This window comes from Lynx canadensis, chromosome C1 (genome assembly GCF_007474595.2).
Source record: "Lynx canadensis isolate LIC74 chromosome C1, mLynCan4.pri.v2, whole genome shotgun sequence".
NCBI lineage: Eukaryota > Metazoa > Chordata > Mammalia > Carnivora > Felidae > Lynx > Lynx canadensis.
Genome location: NC_044310.1, coordinates 94,176,157 through 94,183,143, shown reverse-complemented (window position 1 = coordinate 94,183,143; position 6,987 = coordinate 94,176,157).

The following is a 6,987-nucleotide window of genomic DNA, read 5'->3' as shown; positions in this document are numbered from 1 at the left end:
CCTCTGGTATATTAGGTTTTCTGAGGGCTTTAAAGTCCTTTGCTGAAGGATTTTAAATGCTTGAGTCAAGTAGAGCAATTGGAACCACTCAAGGGATACTGAAAAGGGCAGATGCTGTATTTTTAGTGTATGGACTCCCCCAGTGGATCCAGAGTGTAGTCTAAAGCATGCTTTCGAAGGTCAACCCCTTGTTGCCCACAAAATAACATGCCTGTACGAACCTTTCATCTTAGAACACTCTTTTTTTTCATGGGTGTGGGCCGTTTAATTTTTGTGACTGTCAAGAAAAAAGGGGGGGGTGAGATTTTGATAGGAGTGATCATGGATGAGCCACCCTTATCTCAGTCAAGCTGTGCTCCGCAGCATGGTGAACAGAATTCCTTTCATCTGGCCTTGATTCATGTCCCTGGGAAGATACAGATCCTCTGTCTTCCTGTTGATACTGCCCCGTCTACTCAAACAGACTTCTACTGATGATAATACTTAATTTATTCCCCAGCTCAAATAGCATCTCAAGAGACCTAAACACCAGGATCAGCAGTGATTCCAGAAAGTCCATATTTCAAGTTTTTAGAGAATGAATGGATCCCCATGGACAGTTCTTTCAGAGATAGATTTATTAACCTAAAACAAACAAACAAAAATCCTTGCCAAACTTACTTTCCTTTAAAGACAGCAGTACTAAATGGTAGATCGTGGAATAAATCTCAGGGGAACTTAAATTTCTATCAATAGTGTATATTGTGATTAAACCTTTTTTTTTTTTTTTTTTTTGCTCTGGTCTGAGTAAAAAGTATACATGTTACCCCTCACTTATCTTTACATAGCTTCCCTTGTTGCCCCTCTGTACTTATGATTATGCTGGGGAGGTCAGGGGACTGGCAATAAATGCACCAGGTGTTTTTTCTAGCTCCATTTGAGCTATTACTGTCAAAGAATCTTTTAAAACTTGGATGCTTCAGAGGAGAGGTTTCTTCTCTGATCTGCTCTGAATAGGTTGCCATTACCTTAAAAATATTTTATTCACACTGTGTTCTAGCAAATATAGTACTTACCCTCCTGGTGCCTTGCTTGACAGGGAAAAAAATATGTAAAGCAGAAATCTCAAAAGGCCATCCAGGAATTTTTCAAATGAATTTATCTTAGACTTCTCTTTGCCAAAAAAAAAAAAAACCCACAAAAAACAAAAACAAAAAGAAAAAACTCAAAGCCACAGAAGAGCATCTAAGTGTGCCTCTTATATCTTCCTTGGACAGGAATTGGTTATGAGAAAAGTTACATGATCTTGACATTGACCCCTGGTTATTGATGCTTTTGCAAAACAAGCCTTTCACTTCTCTAAGAGTTGGAGGAGTTAGAATGTGATTTTGATAGATCTAATAGCATCATCCAAATGGAGTCAGATAAACTGAAATGCATTTTGGACTTTTAAAATATTGCATACCAGCGATTTGATAACACTGGCATGATACCCACACATCCCTATTACAACAAAGAAAATAGAAAGATAATGCTTTCTTATATATGTTACAATGTCAAAAAGATGCCCAACATCACTAGTTTCTAGGGAAATGCAAATCAAAATCATATCACCTCATACCTATTAGGATGACTGCTATCAAAATGAAAGGAAGGAAGGGAGGGAGGGAGGGAGAGAGGGAGGGAGGGAGGGAGGGAGAAAGGAAGGAAGGAAGGAAGGAAGGAAGGAAGGAAGGAAGGAAGGGAGGGAGGAAGGGAGGGAGAAAAGAAGGAAGGAAGGAAAGAAGGAAGGAAGGACGGAAGGAACAGAGGGAGGGAGGGAGGAAGGAAGGGAAGAAGGGAGGAACAGAGAAAGGGAGGGAGGAAGGGCGAACAAATGTTGGCAAGGATTTGAAGAAATTCAAGCCCTGTGCTATGTTGGTGGGGTAATTAGAATTACCATATGATCTAGAAATTCCACTTCTGGGCGTATATTCTAGAAAAATCAAAAGCAGAGCCTGAAAGTTACTGGTATGCCATGTTCATAACAACATTAATCACAATAAGCTGAAACACAGAAGCAACCCATGTGTCCATCAAAGGATGAGTGGAAAAACAAAATGTGGTATACATAGATGAGGGAATATTACTCAGTCTTAAAAATTCTGACACATGCTACAATATGTATGAATCTTGAGGACATTATGCCAAGTGAAATAAGGCAGTCTCAAAAGGACAAGCACTGTGTGCTACCACTTGTATGGGGCACCAGGTGATCAGATTCACAGAGACAAAAAATAGAATGGCAGTTGCTAGGGGCTGGGGGGAGCAGGGAATGAGAAGTTATTATTTAATGGGTATAGATTTCAGGTTTGCAAGATAAAAAGAGTTCTGGAGATGGAGAGTGGTGATGTTTGCACAACAGTGTGAATGTACTTAACACTACTGAAACCAACACTTGAAAATGGCGAAGGTGGTACATTTTATATTATGCAGATTTTTACCACAATGAAGACATTTTAAATGGCATTAATATCATGAATTAGGCATACCTTTTATAGATGATGATCTCGGACATCTAATTAAAGGCTAAAAGAAGGTCACCTGTGCTACAACCAAAGTCACTTGTTTGTGCAGCAATCCTCGGGCATTTAGCTGCGACTGCTTAACAAATTAATTCTTCAGCTCCCGAGGCACATATGTTTTACAGGAGTCCCCACCCCCCCCCCCACCTCTTGCCTGCGGTTTTGCTTTCCACAGTTTCAGCTACCTGCAGTGAACTGCAGTCAGGAAGCACATCCTCCTTCTCTGACTACACATCAGAGGGCCAGTAGTAGCTTAACATCACATCACAACACCTACGTCATCTACCTCACTTCATCTCATCATGCAGACATTTTCCATCTCACATCATCACGAGAAGAAGGGTGAGTACAGGACAATAAGATACTTTGAGAAAGAGAGAGAGAGAGACCACATTCACACAACTTTTATTACAGTGTATTGTTATAATTGTGCCATTTTCTTGTGGGTAATTCCTTATTGTGCCTAATTTATACATTAAACTTTATCACAGGTATGTAAATATAAGAAAAAACACAGTGTATGTAGAGTTTGGTACCACCTGCAGGTTCAGGCACCCACTGGAGGTCTTGGGACATATGCCCGCGGGTAAGGGAGGACCACTGTAATCAGTTTTTCTTGAAGGACGCATCAAGAAGGGTACACTGAGTGAAGTTAAAGGTTCTCTGAATGTCCTGTTGAGAATTGTTAAGGCTAGGGCCAGAGTTTCACCTGCTTTATTTTTCTTCCTCTCTGCTAAATTTATCATGGCCATGCTCAATGGCACCGAGTCCATGATCATTCAGTTGGCAACTCACTGGGACCCCAGATGGCTTCTTGTTAACATGGGGGCATTGTGGCCATCTCTACAGATGTTCCCTTGGCTCATCTTCTAGCTAACTTAGAGCAGACTTCTCTTCAGACACACATCTAGGAAGGCTATTCGCTTTCATGACAAGATGCCAATCTTGCCTCCATATGGTTTATTGTCTAACTGGGCCAGAAAAATGCTTCTTAGAGAAGGTGACATTTAAGCTGAATCTTTAAGGAAAGAGCAGAAGTTTGTCAAGCAAACCAAGAAAAGGGGGCACTTCAGTCAAAGGAAGAAGCTGTCATGAGACATTGATTGAAAGTGCTTGGAACCTTTAAAACGAACAAGTGCTGCTGTGGTTAAACCCCAAAAGAGGTGTGTTTAACCAGTTCAGGTTTAGCCTATTTAGAAGTTCTTCAGCACACCTTCCCACAGAGCCTTGCTCTGCTTCATTTCTTGACTGTCTCTTATATCCCTCTCAGTCCCACAGGGAGAGAGCAGCAGAGATAGGGGCAAAGAGAAGACAAAGAGAAAGGGAGAGAGAGAAGCAGAGGAGGAGAAAGAGAGACAATGTATACAGATGTATGGTGGCTGGAATGTTTGCAAAGAGAAATGGCATGGTCTTCATGTGGTATCTAGAGAAAGGGGGCCCTAATCCACCAGGACTGTCCATGAACATGGACAACAGTCAATGTAGAGAAACTTCTTCTTCATTTAAATTTTGGATGGGCCCCGAAGGCCACCTGGTCCACTGCCTCCTTACTCAAGTATGAAGCCACCCAGGGACTGGGTGAAGTATAACTCAGAGGGCTTGACTCAGGGAAGTAGGTAGGAACAGGTGTGGCATGACTTTCTCAACCCTGAAATGCTCCCCTTCCCAAAAATTATCTCTCCCCAGCCTGCCAGCACATATAGCATTTTTTCATGTTATGTCATTTATTTTCGACCATTACCAAGTGGTATAATTCTCTCCGTTTCACTGCTGAGGTTTAGACCAAGAAAGGTAAGGAATATCCCCAGTGTTGCAAGCTAGTATATCATAAGGTTAGGATGAACTACCAATAACAAACACCTGAAATATGGAAGCTTAAAGGAGATAGAAGTCCAAACGCAGGTAATTCAGGGCTGACATGACCATTACATGGTCACCATAGGCCTAGGACTTTTTAGGCTCTCTGCTCCATCATCCCTGGTATGTGGTGCAAGATGGCTGCTGGAGTTCCAGATATCACACCTACACTCCAAAGAGCAGGAAGGAGGAAGAAAGGACAACTATTTCTAACTCTGCACATTTTCACCTAGCTATCATTGGCTAAAAGTTAGTCACATGATCACACAGTCTTTTAGATAATAATGTGTCCATCCAAAAGTCAAGTTCTGTTATTTCTAAATATAAGGAGAGTGGATATCCAGAAGACAGCTAGCACTCTGTTACAGCTGGAAAGAGACTAGACAGATGTAGATCAATTTAATTCCACATTCCATCTATTTGCCATCACTCTCCTACTTTTCACTGTAGGATGAAAGAATGGCATTAGCCAAAGCCCAAAGGTGTGAGATTCCAGGGCTGTTCAGAAGAGTGACAAGCTCCGTGTAGCAGGTACATCTGGGGTATAGCTAGATATAGTGTAGATGACATTAGAAAGGTAGGAAAGTATGGTGAAGAACCTTGGATACTCAAAAGTCAGTGGGAGTCACTGCAGGTTTTTGAGGAGGGGAGGAGCCTCTACTCAACTGGTGGCTGAGGATCCTGGGGACATGCTAAAGAGTCTAGTGTTCCAGGGGGCCTGCCTCTAATATTTGGCCTGTCTCTACTATTAGACAAGTTGTTTAACCCCTTTGCACCTTATTTTCCTCATCCGTACAAAAGTTCATGTAAATAAAGTGCCGAAAATAATCCCTGGCATAGAGTATGCTCTCTGAAACGGTTTTCTTTCTTTCTTTTTTTTTATGTTGGTCTTGAATTCTATGAAGCCAAACAGGAAATGAAGTAGGGGGCGTTCCCTTGGGGCTGACAGATCCCAGAATCCAGTCAGGTCGCGACTTCCTTAACAGCCCCGTGTGGCTTTATAGGGTCTGGTCACTGTAAGGGGGCCTGCGAGGAGGATAGGGATTTTGGTGACCTTGGAACAGCACTCCACTCCAGATTCTTCCTCCTCCCAGATATTTCTCGCTCCTTCGTGGGTTCGGGCTCCAGGCTTAGTGCCTCCAGGCTCCAGATCCAGTCTCTTCTCTGAAAACCAGGCCGGGACTGGGTTGAGACAGTACCACTCTCATGCCCCTGTTCTGTGTCTGGTCCTGGGGGGGGGGGGGGATGCCCATCTTGCCGCTGGAGTCCTTTAGCAGGAAGGAGATTTTGGCTGCCTGGTCCCTTGTAGCTACTCCTCAGGGCCAGAGAGTTTCCAGGGGATTCTCCAGGAGCCTCAGAAATCCCAACATCAAGGAAGGGTCAAATTTAAAAGGAAAACTTCTTCCCCAGGGCCTTGGAAATAATTAATATAACTTTGAAAGTAAAATTAATTTTCAACAGCGCTGCCCTTTTCCCCAGGTAATACTTTGATTAGTTCAAGGAGGGTATTGCCAAGATGCAAAACTGGGGGCTTGAAAGGATTTCTTACTCCAGCCTTCTTGTCACTCTGTATTTCATCAAAGCAGGAGCAAAAAGGGTGATGTGAGGTTGGTATCCTCAAAGCACCTCATACCTCATAAGTGGGGGAAATAGCCACTTGGACTGCGGTGGAGCTGATGAGACTCCTGCCCAGGACTTCTGATGCCAGAGCCCGTAATTTCCCCTCACCAGCATGTGGCGCTGTTGGCCATTCCCTCCTCTGGTAACTCTTTCCTCTGATGTCTATGACACTAAGTTCCTTTCTTTTCTCTCCTCCCTATTTAACTGATTATTCTCCACAATCTTTACTGTCTCCCCTTCGTTTGTGTATCCCTCAGAGGCTGCCAAATCCCAATGAGCTATTTCAGAAGTATGTCTCAAATCTGTACTCTCCTCTCTTTTTTATTTTAGCTTTTAAAAAATCAAACACATAATTTTATTTATTTAAAAACAATTTTTTTTAACATTTATTTATCTTGGAGAGAGAGAGAGAGAGACAGAGTGAGAGTAGGGGAGGAGCAGAGAGAGAGGGAGGAGACACAGAATCCAAAGCAGGTTCCAGGCTCTGAGCTGTAAGCACAGAGCTCAACGCGGGGTTCAAACTCACAGACAGTGAGATCATGACCTGAGCCGAAGTCAGATGCTTAACTGACTGAGCCACCCAGGAGCCCCGCAAACACATAATTTTAAAAGGCAAATATGGCTAAAATGTTTCTAACTCGATAGAGCAGTCCCCTTCTCACATCAACCTGCCCCAGTGCTTGGTCCTCTCCTAAGAGGCAGAACTGCAGCATAAGGCTGTGCTGATTGTGCAAAACTCAACTTTGGGGGTACCATTTAAACACTGTGAGTTGTGAAATGCACAACCACCATACGTAGTAGTCTATTCAAGTTGTAACCAGTCGTCTTTTAGTCATTTCTTCTAGCATTTACCTTTATGACTCTAAATAATAAGATTGTACTGCTTTTTCTTGATTCTTGAATACCAGTTATTATGTATTGAGGTCCTCTGACAATGAATGATTACTTAGCTCTCTCAGACTCCCCC